Below are 17,033 nucleotides of genomic sequence, written 5' to 3'. Positions count from 1 at the left end.
AGTTGTAAATGGAGCATTGCATTGGATCATGTACTCTAATTTAGAACAAGAAGGGATTCCTCCTTGTGCAAATGGAATCATGGTATTTAGAATGGATAAGGAAGAACTCTTCGCTATGCCTCATCCTGGAAGTGTGTGTACCTCAAAGAAAGTGCATACAACTATGACTCTTTTAGTGAAGGAAAACTGTTTGTCTTTCTGTCACTTGCTTGTCTCTGAGTATGCAGTGGATATATGGATCTTGGAAGACTATGAAATGAGGGCATGGAACAAAAGGTACAAGGTTAATCTCTTTGACAAGAAAATATTTCCTTTTAGTTTGCCTTATATTCTCCACGGGTCGGCATCTATAGACGTGTATTGGTGGATAAAGCTTATTAACATCCAAGACGGTGAACTTCTATTTTACTTGCGCGATAGAGGTTTATTTTCTTATAATTTAGAGCATAAAACTGTAAAGATATTTGAATTTCCACAACTGAAAAAGTTATATGCTTGTAGGACTTATATAATGAGCCTACTGGCAATAACTTAACTCTCCTCGCTTTTTATTCTTGTTCTTTATCTTTCTAAGTTTGGTGCTTAGTTAAGTTATCAAATACCGTTCTTAGTGGAGGTTCAATGTGTTTCTACTTTTCTTGCACGGGAATTGGAAAAACTCTAAATCTTTAGCTAATGTTAAATTCTTTACCATGCTAAATTTTAGGTGTCCTATAACCCATCCTAGTTTTCTTAATTATTCTCCATATCCTGCTGATATACTAAGTACCCTATTTTCTTTGAGCCACTTAGTTGTTATAAGTGTTCATGATGTAGCATTGCTTATTTTACAACTTTATCTCAAATGTAGTTGTAATCAGTGCAAATCCGTTGTGCGCTGCACGATCCTACACTATAAACTGAAATAATATTTGAAAGTATAATACTGATAAATTTTATTCTATATCATAACGGGCACTATTTATTTTGCGCAGTCTATAAATTTTCATTTTATAACAAAACACGGGAATTACACTATCAAAGCAATATCATATATATTTCTCTGTCAAATTTCATAAATTTTGACGCAAATACAAGACAAAGTTCATAGTTCAAGACGTATGGAAAAAGAGATTTAGAATTCCTTCTTAAGACATAAATGTTGAAATGTATCTAAAACATTCATTCCAATGTATCTTAAACATAAATGTCGCAATGTATCTTAAACATTCATTCAAATGTATTAAATACAAATTAAACAACTCAAACATATTATCAGAAAAAAATTAACCTCATTAACAACTGTATGAGTTAAAAAAATGATTTATACTTATGTCATGACCCAAAATTTACCTAGTCGTGATGACACCTAACCCAACCCGCTAGATAAGCCATATATTAGTCAACACAATTCTAATGAAAATAATAAGAAATTAATAAGGAAAATAACTGAATTTCTATACAACAACCTAAGGATTAGTAGTACAAGTCACGAGTCACTAAGACTTAGATTTAAAAAGCTAGAATGAAAATAAATACAACATCTGTTAAGAATATACATGAATAAATTATAAATCTAAAACTACCAAGGACAAGTGGTAGCTATATTCGGAAAGCAAGTACATCTTTAGTGCCAACTCTTGTCATCCACTTCATCTCAACTCCAAAATCTGCACACAAGGTGTAGAAGTGCAGTATGAGTACAACCGACCCCATGTACTCAGCAAGTATCATAACTAACCTCGGTGAGGTAATAGAAGTAAGAATTATAAATGACACTCACCAATTACCTGTAAAATTCATAAATTCCAACAAGTAAAGAACAATAATATGAACAAATCATGAAATTACAGATAAGACCACCTTGGTGCACATAATATTTTTTAATGTACTCTGCCCAGTCAACAATCTAGCATATAAGGAAGATACGCAAATAAATTGGGTAAATAGCAAAGAAGAAATGCAATAACCAAATATCAATTCGTTGTGGCGCGCAACCCGATCCAAATATAAATCACAATACGACTCTAAGGCCCACATCATAATCTCAATAACCGAACCAAACCACTGATTAGCCTTCCCAAGGCCCACACCAACCAGAAACCCGTCAGTTTCTCACAATCCACGTGTACACCATCAAGAAGAAATATGAGAGGGGACCCTAGGGGATGGATCCATATCCACACGCTATACGGATAACTCACATGCTAATAATATCAACCGCACTGACAAATCACTGTATAAACTCACCATGCACATACTCATAGGTGATCCCATGTCACCCCAATCCATATAAATTTGACAACACAACCTAACTAAAGATTCTTACTTCAACCTTAGTCCATGAACCTTATAACCTAATCTCCAAAATCTAAAACTCATTATAAGACCCGATTTTTGCATCTATACATTGTGTAAGTCCAAACAAGGTGTATCAAACCATAAGCATATTCCAAATATAATCATATGATATTTCACAAAATTTAGTTAACCATAGCAATAACTTTCGACCATAATAGTTGCCCAATAATAAATACGGTACCGGTAAAAAACCTCATATCAAATAAAACCTTGTTCTAGACCTCCGTACACTGCCAAGGATGAAAGAAACATACAGAAAGTCATAACCACTCATCAGATTAACAAGTCATGGAGCTCTCTTGCCCGATAAGAATCATTGTCAAATCTAAGCTGACTAGTGGTGTTATCCTTCCAAACATACCTTAGTCAAATCCGATGGCACTCGTTCCAGGTCCAATTATCTCATCTCATCTAGTACAAGCTGCTCGACCGACATGCCATACCGGCACTACCTCGAGCCACATACCGTACAATCCGTGAACCAACAAGTAACAAATTCAATGTACCCAATGATAGGAAGAGAATCAAATGTGAAGACCATCCCGCAAGCTCAATAGGTAGCACCACAAAGCGCAATACTATGAACCCATCACACAATGGAGAAACAAAACACATGAAATGCGCACAAAGATCATATCCCAATCATAACTCAGCCGCGATGCGTGACCCAATCCAAACACCGGTCAACATGAAATACCTCGAGTCATGATGCTCACAATCAACAACCATAAGCATATCAACAACAAATACTTGAAGTGCATGACCATAACCATGGAGAATCGGATAGCACAATATACCACAAATAGGAAGACCATAATCAAGGCGGAATCAACCATTTGACACCCCAAGAGCCATCTCTCTCGAATTCTGCCACAAGGCCCCAAACAGACCCGCATCATGTGTAAATAGTCAATAGTCTTACAACCCATCGTAGCATAAGAGTATAACATATCCGCACATGAATAAGATCAACTCTAAGTGATGACATACACCTCAACCACAACTGTGTTGAGTAAATAAATCTCACCCAATAACATCGAAGTCAACTCCCGATCAAACCTATGAACTTTTCAAACCTTTACATTGCCAACTTATGCCAAATAAAGCCGAAACCTTATAGAAACGTCCAAATGCAAATCCTGGAATACACCCAAGTCCAAAATTACCATCAGGACCTAACAGAACCATAAAAACTCCGATCCGAGGTCAAATACACAACAGTCAACCTTGGTCAACTCTTCAAACTTAAAGCTTTCTAGTTGAAAATCATTCTTCCAAATCAATCCTGAACCACTCGAAAACCAAAACTGGCGATACACTCAAGTCATATCACATCATATGAAGCTACTCATGTCCTCTGTCACGACCCAAAATCCAACTAGTCGTGATGGCACCTAACCTAACCCGCTAGGTACGCCAATTAGCAATTATCCAATTCCAATAAAATTATTAAAAAAAATTAAATAGAGAATTTAACTGAATCTTATACATTTTCCAAGGACTGATAGTACAAATCATGAGCTTCTAAGATTTAGAGTTTACAAAGCTAGTGTAAAATAAATACATCATCAGTCCGAAATATACATAAACAGATTCCTCATAAGTCTAGAGCTACCATAGACAAGAGGCAGCTATTACCGGAACGCAGGTACGTCTTCAATGCTAGCACCCATCATACACAACAATGTCAGCATCCAAGTCTGCACGCAAGGTGCATAAGTGTAGTATGAGTACAACCGACTCTATGTAATCAATAAGTAACAAACATAACCTTAGATTGAAAGTAATGATGAGCTGGGACAATGGTCAGAGTCCAACTCTAATAACCAGCAATAGTGCATAACAATATAGTAAAATGGTACGCGAAGTAACTTAGAGATATGATGCTTGGCTCATTCATGTGATGACCCAAAAGGTCATCTTATATTTTAGAACTTGAATCTGCCACTTAAGCCTTAAAAATCTCATTTTCTTACCTTTCTCGATTTGCGTATGTAGTCCGGGCATGTTTCCGAAAAGCTTTTATGTTGAAAATTGATGAAAATAAGAATTTATGCCTTAAAAGATGATTTTAGTTGACTTCGGTCAACATTATTAGTAAACGGGCCCGGATCCATATTTTGATGGTCTCGGTGGGTCCGTATCGAATTATGGGACCTAGTCGTATGCCCGGAATCGAATTCGGAGGTCCCTATCTCAAGTTATGAATTTTTGATGAAAATTAAAAGTCTGAAAATTAATTATTTTAAAGAATTGATTGATGTTTGGCATTGTTAGTGCCGGGTCCGTATTCTGGTTCCATAGCCCGGTACATGTTCATTATGATATTTAAGACTTGTATGTGAAATTTGTTGAGAAACGGAGTTGATTTGACGTGATTCGGATGTCCAGTTGAGAAGATATGAACTTTAAAGTGTTTTTGAGAATTTCATTTGATTTGGTGCTAAATTTAGAGTTCTAGGTGTTATTTTGGCAATTTGATCACACAAGCAAGTTCATATGATGTTTTTAGACTTGTGTGCATATTTGGTTTGGAGCCCCGAGGGCTCGGGTGAGTTTCAGATAGGACACGGGATGTTTTGGACTTTGAAAATCTGGTATTTTACTGCAGCATGTGTTCTGGCATGTCCGTCTTCGCGTTCGCGACGGTACTCTCGGGAACGCGAAGAGTAAACTAGGTAGCTGAAGTTTTCTTCTTCGCGAACGTGAAGGCTTCGTCGCGAACGCAAATCGATGGGGGCATTACCTTTCGCGAACACGAACAGCTCTTCGCGAACGCGTAGTGTTAGGCACACCTAAGGGAGGGTTGGTCGTTTCTTCATCGCGAACGCGAGCAATGCCTCGCGAACGCGAAGGCCAGGGGGTAGTAGCCATCGCGAACGCGAGCAGGATCTCGTGAACACGAAGGCTTGGCAGCCAGTACCCTTCGCGAATGTGATGCACACTGTCGCCCAGTGCATAAAACAGAATCAAATACGGGTTTAAGCCATTTCTTCAACATTTTTCAAGAACCAAACGGGTAGAGGCGATTTTCAAGAGTCATTTTCTTCCCCAAAGTGTTGGTAAGTGATTCTAAACCATTTTCTTTCAATTACCCATTACATTTCTTAAATAAACAACCTAAAATCTAGAGTTTTCATGGTAGAATTAGGGGTTAGGGTAGAAACTAGGAATTTCGCATATTTGGGGATTTAGACCTCAATTTGAGGTCGGATTCCAAAACCAATTATATATTCGGGCTCGAGGGTGAATGGATAAATTGATTTTGGTCCGAACCTCGGGTTTTGACCAAGCGGGTCCGGGGTCGATATTTTGACCTTTTTGAGGAAAATTTGGAAAATATAATTTATGCAATATAATTGATTCATTTGGCAGTATTTGATATTATTGAGTCATTTTTGAATAGATACGAGTGGTCTGGAGGTGAATTTCAGAGGAAAAGTTGTGATTGAGAATTAAGTGGCATTCAGAGCGAGGTAAGTGTTGTGTCTAACCCTGACTTAAGGGAATTAGGAACCTTAGATTACTTGCTAAGTGAAATTCATGTGAGAGGCGTATATGTGAGGTGACGAGTACTTATGCGCCGCCAATTTACCTATTTTCCATGTTTCTCTATTTTTCTTATATTGTCGCATTCCTATGCCTAATTGCTACGTGTTATACTAATGTTGTTCAATTTATCGTTCTTATCATGTTTACGGATTTTCTGGTGATAATTGAGTTTTTATTTCAAAGTTGAGATTGATATTATGGAACCAAATGTTGAAGTAAGATTTGTACTTGTTATTCTTTCTCCCTGTTATTATTTATGCATTGCATTATGGTAAAGGAGAGTGTTAATGCACAAAGATTGATGTCGTGCCATATTGTGAGTGTTAATGCATGAAGGGTGATGTCGTGCCATGATATGAGAGTTAATGCACGAAAGGTGATGCCGTTTCATATTGTGAGTGTTAATGCACGAAGGGTGATGTCGTGCCATGATATGAGAGTGTTAATACACGAAGGGTGATGTCATGCCATGATATGAGAGTTAATGCACGAAGGGTGATGCTGTGCCGTTTCTATTAATTTTATGGTGAGATTGAGCATAAAAGCACGGAGGGTGATGCCGTGCATATTTCCTTACTGTATTCACTATTCCTGTTGATTCATGGTATATTGACTGCTCCGGTGATCATTCTGTTGTAGTTCTTTATCATGTATTCCCCTCAGTATGTTCCCCTCCCGACATTTCTTGTTTAGTTCTTCATTTCTGTTATGTGTAAATACATTGTTAAATTGTGCAGGTTGATTTGCAGGTGCCTTGCCTTAGCCTCGTCACTACTTCGTCGAGGTTAGGCTCGACACTTACCAGTACATGGGATCGGTTGTACTGATACTGCACTCTGCACTTTCTATGCAGATTTTGATACCAGCTCGGGTTGATCGAGATTTTGCTATTGGTCCGCTGTCCGGAGACTCAAGGTAGATCTATCGGCGTTCACAGACTTGAAGTCCCCATCTATCTTTTCTGTTCTACTGTTTCTTTCATTCAGACAGTTGTATTTCTTCCAGACTATTACTTGTAGCAAATTCTAGAATTCTCGTGAATTGTGACTCCAGATCCGGGTGGTAGTAATTAATACAGTGTTTATGATATTCCGCACTTATTATATTTCATCTTAGTTAAGTATTGTTAATTACTGAATGGAAATAAGGTATTGGTTTAATGATTCTCTAATGTTGGCTTGCCTAGCAAGTGAAATATTAGGCGCCATCAGGATCTCGTCGATGGGAAATTTCAGGTTGTGACAATTCACAGTTACAGAAAAATAGGCATGCTTTTCAAGTATAACAGTAAATCCCAAATCTTTCACCGAAAGTACAAAAAGTATGAGTAAGTTTGCAAACTATAATTATTCCTAAATCTTTCAATAGGTAAACGTTTCATTTTCAAAGGGTATGAGGAAAATACATCTCTATGCCTACATATCAATATGTATCAGAAGTCATGAATGACGTGATACCGTATAACATTAGGAAAATGCATCTCTATGTGTAATGAACCAGCCTGTCGTTTTGAGTATTACAACCCTGTTTTCTCATTTACTGCTCAAATTGTACTTTACAGTTATTGTGTGAATTTCCGAGGTAATTGGTTTGGGTCCGGTGAGGTTTTGGAATGAATTGGAACACTTAGTTCCAAGGTTTAAAGCTTGAGTTAAAATAGTGACTGGATATCGACTTATGTGTAAACGACCTCGGAATGGAGTTTTGATAATTCCAATAGCTCTGCATGGTGATTTTGGACTTAGGAGCGCGTCCGGAAAATTATTTGGAGGTACGTAGTGGAATTTGACTTGAAATGTCGAAAGTTGAATTTTTGGAAAGTTTGACTGGGGGGTTGAATTTTTGATATCGGAGTCAAAATCCATTTCTGGAAATTGGAATAGCTTCATTATGTCATTTATCACTTTTGTGCAAAATGCGAGGTCAATTGGACTTGATTCGATAGGTTTCGGCATTGAATGTAGAAGTTGGAAATTTCATAAGACTAAGGTTTCAAGTGAGATCGCATAAGACCTAACTTAAAATGTGCATAACTCTCATGATACGAAGTGTTATATGGTATATTACCTATCAAATGAAAGATCCTTGAGTCTAGTTTCTAACTCTTTAAATCGTTCGTCATTTAGACATTCCTACAAGAATGTATGACCAAATTACCAGAGGCTGGAAAAATGCGATTCGGCGGTCAGATGTGAGACCGCAGAATCATTATGCGGTCGCATAATGACACATTGTGCGACCGTAAAATGGTCGCCGATATGCCAGCACAGCCTAGTTTTTGGCAGAGATTTTGCGGTCCATTGTACGACCCGCATACTCATTGTGCGGTCCATTGTGCGACCGCATACCTATTTTCGGAGGGGTAATTTTCCTATTTTCATAACCCGACCCTATTTTGATAAATAGGTTTTGGGGCATATTTTGGGGCAATTATCTAATGATTTTAGAGAGAAGTGAGAATGTTCTAGAGAGAGAAAGTAGATAAAGTGTCTTATTCATCAAATTCTTGTCCAAGCCTTGAAATCCAACAAGAAATCCCTCAAGTTCTTCATCAAAGAGGTAAGGTTCTAACTCCTAATCTTCAATTTCGAGTTTGCGTAATGATGGGTGATTAAGAGTATGATTTTTGGGTATAAGAGTATTATTTATACATATCAATAAGGTTTATGGAAAGAGTATTGAGTTCAAATGGGTAAGATTGGGTTGCAAATGGTAGAAATCTTCAAAGACTTTAATTGAAGATTTGAGGGTCGAGTTGATGTCGGAATTTGGTAAAATTAGTATGGTCAGACTCGTGGTTGAATGGGCTTTCGGATTTTATAACTTTTGTCGGGTTCCGAAAAGTGGGCCCCACGGGCAATTGTTGGGTGAAATTTTGGATGTTGATGGAAAATTTGTATTTTCTTATGGAATTAATTCCTATCATTTTTATTGATTGAAACGAATTATTTGTGGCTAGATACGAGCTGTTTGGAGGCCAATTCACGACGCAAAGGCATATTGGAGTAGAGAATTACACAGTTTGAGATAAGTAACACTTCTAAACTTGGTTCTGAGGGTATGAATCCCCGAATTTGGTATGATATAAATTGTTTGGAGGTGACACACACGATATGTGATGAGCATGTGACGTGAACCATATAAATTGTGTCTTGAATAAATCTTGTGCTTTTGTAAGATTAATGAATTATGATATTATTTGAACATTTCCCACGTGTTAGAGAAATTGAGCTGAGGCTCCTATTAAAGATCATGTTTAGGCTACGTGCCGACGTTTTTTGGGACCCATGGAGTCGTGTTGCTGTTGAATTAATTGTTCAAAAATATACATTTTACACTCAGTAATATTTGTCCATTGTGAGGATATTTATGGGATTGAGCTGCGCGACGCAGCAGGTCATAGTGGCTTTATACATTATTATTGTTCTGGATCGGGGCTGCTTGCCTGCAGCGGGCCTTATAGGCTTTACTATTTTATGGATCGGGGTTGTCCGCCTGCAGCAGGCCTTACAGGCTTTGTTATTATACGGATCGGGATTGCCCGCCTGCAGTAGGCCACATTGGCTTTGTATTACACTTGGGCTGAAGAAGCTCCTCCGGAGTCTGTACACACCCCCAGTGAGCGTAGATGATCATTGATATTCGGGATAGACTTCCCAGGGCATGGACTTGCCTTACTTACTGCTTATATATATATATTTGGGATGGATTTTCCTAGGGCATGGACTTGCCTTACTTATTTGTATTGTAATGAGTTATCTGGATATGAACCAAGTGCTCCCGGATACGACGACTGCTAGAATTCAGAGTTATTTCTGTTGGAGAGTATTAAGGTAGCTGCTTGACGACCGCATACTTGATTCCCTTCCTGTTTGTTTATTGTACTGTTCTATACTTCAGACAGTGATATTTATCTGTCAGACTTTGTATTCATTTAGATGCTCATATACTCAGTGACACCGGGTTTTGGGAGTGTTATATTTGAAATTGTGAGATTTCTTATGCTGAATTTAATAATTTTGTTTTCAAATTTAAAATATATGGTGTTTTATTGAGATTTTCGGCTTGCCTAGTATTGAGATAGGCGCCATCACGACAGGTAAGACTTTGGGTCATGACAAGTTGGTATTTGAGCTTTAGGTGACATAGGTCTCACGAGTCATGAGCAGGTTTAGTAGAGTCTTGCGGATCGGTACAGAGACGTCTGTACTTATCTTCGAGTGGCTGCATAACCCTTAGGAAAATTTTACTTTCTTGTATTCTATTGTGCAGAATTGATTCAGCTTGAAACATAACTATTTGAATTCCTTTCACGTATTTGTATGCTCATATGAGCACTCGGTATTAGTTGTGCATCGCCGGCTTGTGATTTTATGAACGAGGTTCAAGATTTGTATTCTTTGTTTTGGTGATGGGCCAGTCTGGAGGACTTGAGGCCAGGTTTATACCGCAGCTTAGGCTCGGTAGCTTTAGTTGTAATCTGTACATTTGGACTCATATGTCCGGTAATGTCACTACGAGTGAAATTTGTGGCTCGATGAACGATGGAATGGCTTTGTGATGAGAATTATGTAACTGCGGGATGTGTTAGGACGATTTGAATGTGACAAGGAGTGTTTCCTTGAAATGTAAAGGAAGGCCATTGGGAGCTTTACTTTCATTTTGGTATGACGTACAATCTCAAGTGTGAATGTTTTGAAAGATCTTTCACGTTGTTAAATTTTGGGTCAAATTAAATTTTCGTGTGTGATTAATGAGTTTGGACTCAGAAAAATTAAGTGATTTCATAGTACTTGTGGTTGCGAAAGGGTATAACAAGATGCTAATTTGAGACTAAGCAGGTGGGTTTTTCCCTGCGTAATAAATTATGTAAGTGTGTTCCTTATGATGTGAATAGAGAATTTCTTTTCTGCCACCGGGGTGTATGTGTTGAGACTTGAATATGAATCTAGTTGAGAAAGTTGACTTGAGTGTTAAGAGAATGAATGCGAGATTAGCGGATGATTGAGGTATTTTATGGTTGTTGTGTCTTGAGCTTGAGAAGATTTTTTGTTGAACTGACTACGGTATTAAGGCAGTAATAAAGCATGGGTATTGTGAGTTATCAAGTATTTTAATCCATGGCTTTGAGCCAAGTGGAGGAGTCTGCTATTGGCAATTCAATTTCATGGATATATGTTAAATTTTAGTTTTTGTTTGAGGCATACTTCTGGGTAGGTTACGACTTGCAGAGGTTGAGATCGGGGATGACTTGAGTAAGAAAATTTCTTGAATGCGGGTTATATTGCACTTTATGAGATGATTAAATTGTTATTTTGAAGGATGTAGTGCGCACGAAGTATGAATTCGATTGGTCGTGTTAAGGAAGGGTTAATTCTTTGAGTGTTGATCGTACTAAAGGAGCACATTTCTTTCGGCCCGTTTGGGGCGGAGTAAATTAGATTTTAGCAGAGTGGATAACTCTCGAGAGAGGTTTCTAACTGATAGGGTATGTAATTTGCTGGTGACTTAGAGTTTATAATGCAATTCTCGTGCCTTTCACATGATAGATGTGATGTGTTGTGCCAGATGTAGATTTACATGTACAAGGTAGAAATTCATTCTTGAAAGGAAGATCACGAATTTTGGACAGAATGGTCAGTTTTAGATATTTAGATGAATGTTATAACTGCTCGGTAATCCCTGAGAAGGGTGCGCATTTCAAAAGGCGCATTGTGTTTTAACTTACGGATATTCATTGGTATTGAAGTACTCACCTGGTTAATAGACTGTGATATTCAAATTATTTCTATATGGCACGGAAGAATTATGAAAGTATTCCTTATGGGAATATCGTGAGTGAAAGATGTGTTTGTCATTCTAGTGCTGGAGTTGGGATCAGTTACAGTGATTCATGTGTTTGATGAATTTGGAGACTGGGAGTTCTCAGAAGTATATTGTTTCGGGTTGCGGCTTGTTTGAGCTGAGTATTTTATTTTAACTCAGTGGAGGCACTAGTTGCGCTAATTAATTATGATGGCTATGCGCTATATGTGTGCATATATGTGAGGTTTGAGCCAATGTGCGGGCACCGGGGCAAGTATTCATACTCGAAAGAATGCTTAGGCTATGATATGCCTAGGAGTTGACTGTTAAGCGTAAAGTTATAATGTTTCTTGTGTTTGTACCTTTTTTGAGACCTACCTGGACTACATTTGAGGTTACAAAAAGGCTAATTGCCCTGAATAAATGGGGTAGTTACTATTTCTACGTTAACTTGCGGATTTGAAGTGTGATAGCAGACTTTGCACATGCTTACACTATGGACTGGAGGAGAATGATAATCTTATTTCATTATCATATACATGTGTACTTGTTTAATTGCTCATGTATGATACGCTGGGACTGGAGGCCTGTGACCATGCCCGGCGATTTATGTTATTGGCACGTGAGTTATCCGTGCGGATCTATATACTGATATTATTGGCACGTGAGTTGTCCGTGCGGATCCATATACTGATTTTATTGGCACGTGAGTTGTCCGTGCGGGTTCAGATATTAATACTATAGCACGTGAGTTATCCATGCCACTGATGATAATGTGCTCTCTAGAAGAGCTGGTTACTCTTATTAAGTTCGTGTGTCTTAGTTTTACTATATATAATGAGCTTATAGAATTGAAGTTGTGGTGGTGCTTGTTGAACTTGCAATATGGTTCTCTACTTTGAGACATCTTCCATTTTGGGTACAAGCTGCACAGTTGTGGCTTGAGTTGTATTGGTGTGGCATGTCAGTGGGATAGTTGTGTTTAATAATGTAAGGTCATTGGATCTAGAATGGGTACTATCATGTTTGATTACAGTATATTCGGAAGGATAATATCAAAAGTCGACTTAGAAAGTGATTATGGTTCGGGTTGGGGCGAGAGAGCTCCATGACTTGTTGATCTAATAATTGATTATGAGATTCCATATGTTTCTTTAAATATCAGCACTGTACGAAGGTTTTGGAATGAGGTTTGGCTTGATATGGAGTTTAATACTATTACCGAGTTAGTTTTGAGTAGTTACTGTGATCGAAAATGGTGTTGCGAGCATGCGAGTTGTGTAGTATGTTACGTGATTATATCTTGGGTTATGGTTATGGCTTGGTACAACATATTCAAACTTTTACAGCATGTTAATGTGAGATTTGTGTCTTGAAAAGAAATTCTGAAAGGTTGGGAATTGAATTTCCAAGGTTTTGGGGCTAAGGTTAAATTAAGGATTTTCAGTTGTATTGTTTTGTCAGGCCGATGTGGAATAGGGTGACGTGGGATCACCCCCGGGTAAGTGTGTGGTAAGATGGAATAGTGATTTGATGGCTTGGAAATAACTCTTGGCCTGTTCGAGGACGAACGTATGTTTAAGTAGGGGAGAATGTAATGACCCAGCTAGTCGTTTTGAGTATTACAACCCCGTTTCCTCATTTACTGCTCAAATTGTACTTTATAGCTGCTGTGTGAATTGCCAGGGTAATTGGTTCGGGTCCGGTGAGGTTTTGGAATGAATTGGAACACTTAGTTCCAAGGTTTAAAGCTTAAGTTAAAATAGTGACCGGATGTCGACTTATGTGTAAACGACCTCGGAATGGAGTTTTGATAATTCCAATAGCTCAGTATGGTAATTTTGGACTTAGGAGCATGTCCGAAAAATTATTTGGAGGTACGTAGTGGAATTTGGCTTGAAATGCCGAAAGTTGAATTTTTGGGATGTTTGACCGGGGGGTTGACATTTTGATATCGGAGTCAAAATTTATGACTTAGAATAGCTTGGAATAGCTTGGAATATTCCATTATGACTTAAAATTTATGACGTTTTTGCTTGGAATAGCTTCATTATGTCATTTATGACTTGTGTGCAAAATTTGAGGTCAATCGAACTTGATTCGATAGGTTTCGGCATCGAATGTAGAAATTGGAAATTTCATAAGACTAAAGTTTCAAGTGAGTTTGCACAATACCTAAATTCAAATGAGCATAAATCTCATGATACGAAGTGTTATATGGTGTATTACCTATAAAAGGAAAGATCTTTGAGTCTAGTTTCTAATGCTTAAAACCGTTCGTCATTTGGACATTCCTACAAGAAGTTATGATCAAATTACAAAAGGCTGGAAAAATACGATTCTACGGTCAGATATGCGATCGCAGAATCAATATGCGATCGCATAATGACACATTTTGCGACCGCAAAATGGTCGCCGATATGCCCAGTGCAGGACAATGTTTGGCAGCGATTTTGCGGTCCATTGTGCGACCCGCATACTCATTGTGCGGTCCATTATGCGACCGTATACCTGTTTTCGGAGGGGTAATTTGCCTATTTTCATAACCCGACCCCATTTTGATAAATAGGTTTTGGGGCATATTTTGGGGCAATTATCTGATGATTTTAGAGCGAAGTGAGAGTGTTCTAGAGAGAGGAAGTAGATAAAGTGTCTTGTTCATCAAATGCTTGTCGAAGCCTTGAAATCCAACAAGAAATCCATCAAGTTCTTCATCAAAGAGGTATGGTTCTAACTCCTAATCTTCAATTTCGAGTTTGGGTAATGATGAGTGATTAAGAGTATGATTCTTGGGTGTAAGAGTATTATTTATGCATATCAATAAGGTTTATGGAAAGAGTGTTTGAGTTCAAATGGGTAAGATTGGGTTGCAAATGGTAGAAATCTTCAAAGACTTTAATTGAAGATTTGAGGGTCGAGTTGATGTCAGAATTTGGTAAAATTAGTATGGTTAGATTCGTGGTTGAATGGGATTTCGGATTTTATAACTTTTGTCGGGTTCCGAGACGTGGGCTCCACGGGCGATTGTTGGGTGAAATTTCGGATGTTGATGGAAAATTTGTGTTTTCTTATGAAATTAATTCCTATCATTTTTATTGACTGAAACGAATTATTTGTAGCTAGATTCGAGGCGTTTGGAGGCCAATTCACGAGGTAAAGGCATACCAGAGTAAAGAATTACACGGTTTGAGGTAAGTAACACTTCTAAACTTGGTTCTGAGTGTATGAATCCCCGAATTTGGTATGATATAAATTGTTTGGAGGTGACACACACGATAGGTGACGAGCATGTGACGTGTACCATATAAATTGTGTCTTGAATAAATCCTGTGCGGTTGTAAGATTAATGAATTATGATATTATCTGAACATTTCCTACGTGTTAGAGAAATTGAGCTGAGGCTCCTATTAAAGATCATGTTTAGGCTACGTGCCAACAGTTTTTGGGACCCATGGGGTCGTGTTTCTATTGAATTAATTGTTCAAAAATATACATTTCATACTCAGTAATATTTGTCCATTGTGAGGATATTTATGGGATTGAGCTGTGCGACACAGCAGACCCTAATGTCTTTATACATTATTATTGTTCTGGATCGGGGCTGCCCGCCTGCAGCAGGCCTTATAGGCATTGTTATTATATGGATCGGAACTGCCCGCCTGCAGTAAGCCATATTGGCCTTGTATTACGCTTGGGCCGAAGGAGCCCCTCCGGAGTCTGTACACACCCCCAGTGAGCGTAGATGATCATCGATATTCAGGATGGACTTCCAGGGCATGGACTTGCCTTACTTACTGCTTATATATATATTTGGGATGGATTTTCCCAGGGCATGGACTTGCCTTACTTATTTGTATTGTAATGAGTTATCTGGATATGGACCTTGTTAGTGTAATTTATATTTAGGGATAAATTATCCCAGAGCTGGATTGGCCTTATACGTTACTGAGTGACTGACTGTCAGTTGATGTGTATTAATATACGGGTTGGAACACCCTTGTGCTTGATTGGCCATAAATAGTACCCAGTGACCGGATAATTTGTGACCAGTATTTACATGAGGTCTTTCTACTGAGATGTCATATTCCTCATATCATGCAGTATTGATCTATTTCACTTGTATTGAGTTTAACTGTTGAACTTGAAAGCTTGCCTACACTTCTATACCATTATTTTTACTGGACTGTACCTGCGAAGCTCATTATTTCTTTCTACCCAGAGGTTAGTCTTGTTACTTATTGAGTTAATTGTACTCATACTGCACTCTGCACCTCGTGTGCAGATCCAGGTGCTCCCGGATACGACGACTGCGAGAATTAGGAGTTATTTCTGTTGGAGGGTATTAAGGTAGCTGCTTGACGACTACAGACTTGATTCCCTTCCTGTTTATTTATTGTACTGTTCTATACTTCAGACAGTGATGTTTATCAGTCAGACTTTGTATTCATTTAGATGCTCATTTATTCAGTGACACCGGGTTTTGGGAGTGTTATATTTGAAATTGTGAGATTTCTTCTACTGAATTTAATTATTTTGTTTTCAAATTTAAAAGATATGGTGTTTTATTGAGTTTTTCGCCTTGTCTAGTATTGAGATAGGCACCATCACGACAAGTGAGATTTTGGGTCGTGACACTATGCATGTATGTCAAGTGTGCATGACGAATGCGATGCAACTCAGTGATAAAACCATATGCATACTCTCAAAGTATCAATTCACTCAGTCTTCCCAGCCACTCAGTCCTCACAGCCACTCAGTCCTCACAGTCACTCAATCCTCCCAATCACTCAGCACTCGCACTCGGCACTCGCACTCGGCACTTGCACTTAGTAGGTACCTGCGCTCATTGGGGGTGTGTACAGACTCCAGAGGGGGCTCCTTCAGCTCAAGCGCTATAATAAGACAATCATGGCATGAATCAATAATAACTGCTATGGCATGCAACTCGATCCCATCAATATCCTCACAATCAGGCCCTCAGCCTCACCCAGTCATCAATATCTCTAGTCTCTTGGGCCCACAATGTCATGAAAGATCAGACAAAAAATAATGATGTGATGTATTAATGAATGGTAATAGAGATTGAAATATGTCATGTAGATGAATGCGTATGACTGAGTATGTAATTTCAATATAAACAGATAGCTCAATAGTAGAAATGACCCCAGTAGGTCCAAATAGGATAAGCATATAGCCTAGATAGAGTTTCTAACATGGATCACAGCTCAATTACTCTAGCATGTAGAGATTACATGGATACAAATAAGATAAGGTAACTACACCGTACCATAGAAATAACTGAATCACAATTCACACGGTGCATGCCCACACGCCCA

This window comes from Nicotiana tabacum, chromosome 9, assembly GCF_000715075.1.
Source record: "Nicotiana tabacum cultivar K326 chromosome 9, ASM71507v2, whole genome shotgun sequence".
Taxonomy (NCBI): domain Eukaryota; kingdom Viridiplantae; phylum Streptophyta; class Magnoliopsida; order Solanales; family Solanaceae; genus Nicotiana; species Nicotiana tabacum.
The sequence above is the reverse complement of the archived record's forward strand: the minus strand, read 5'-3'. Positions refer to the sequence as shown.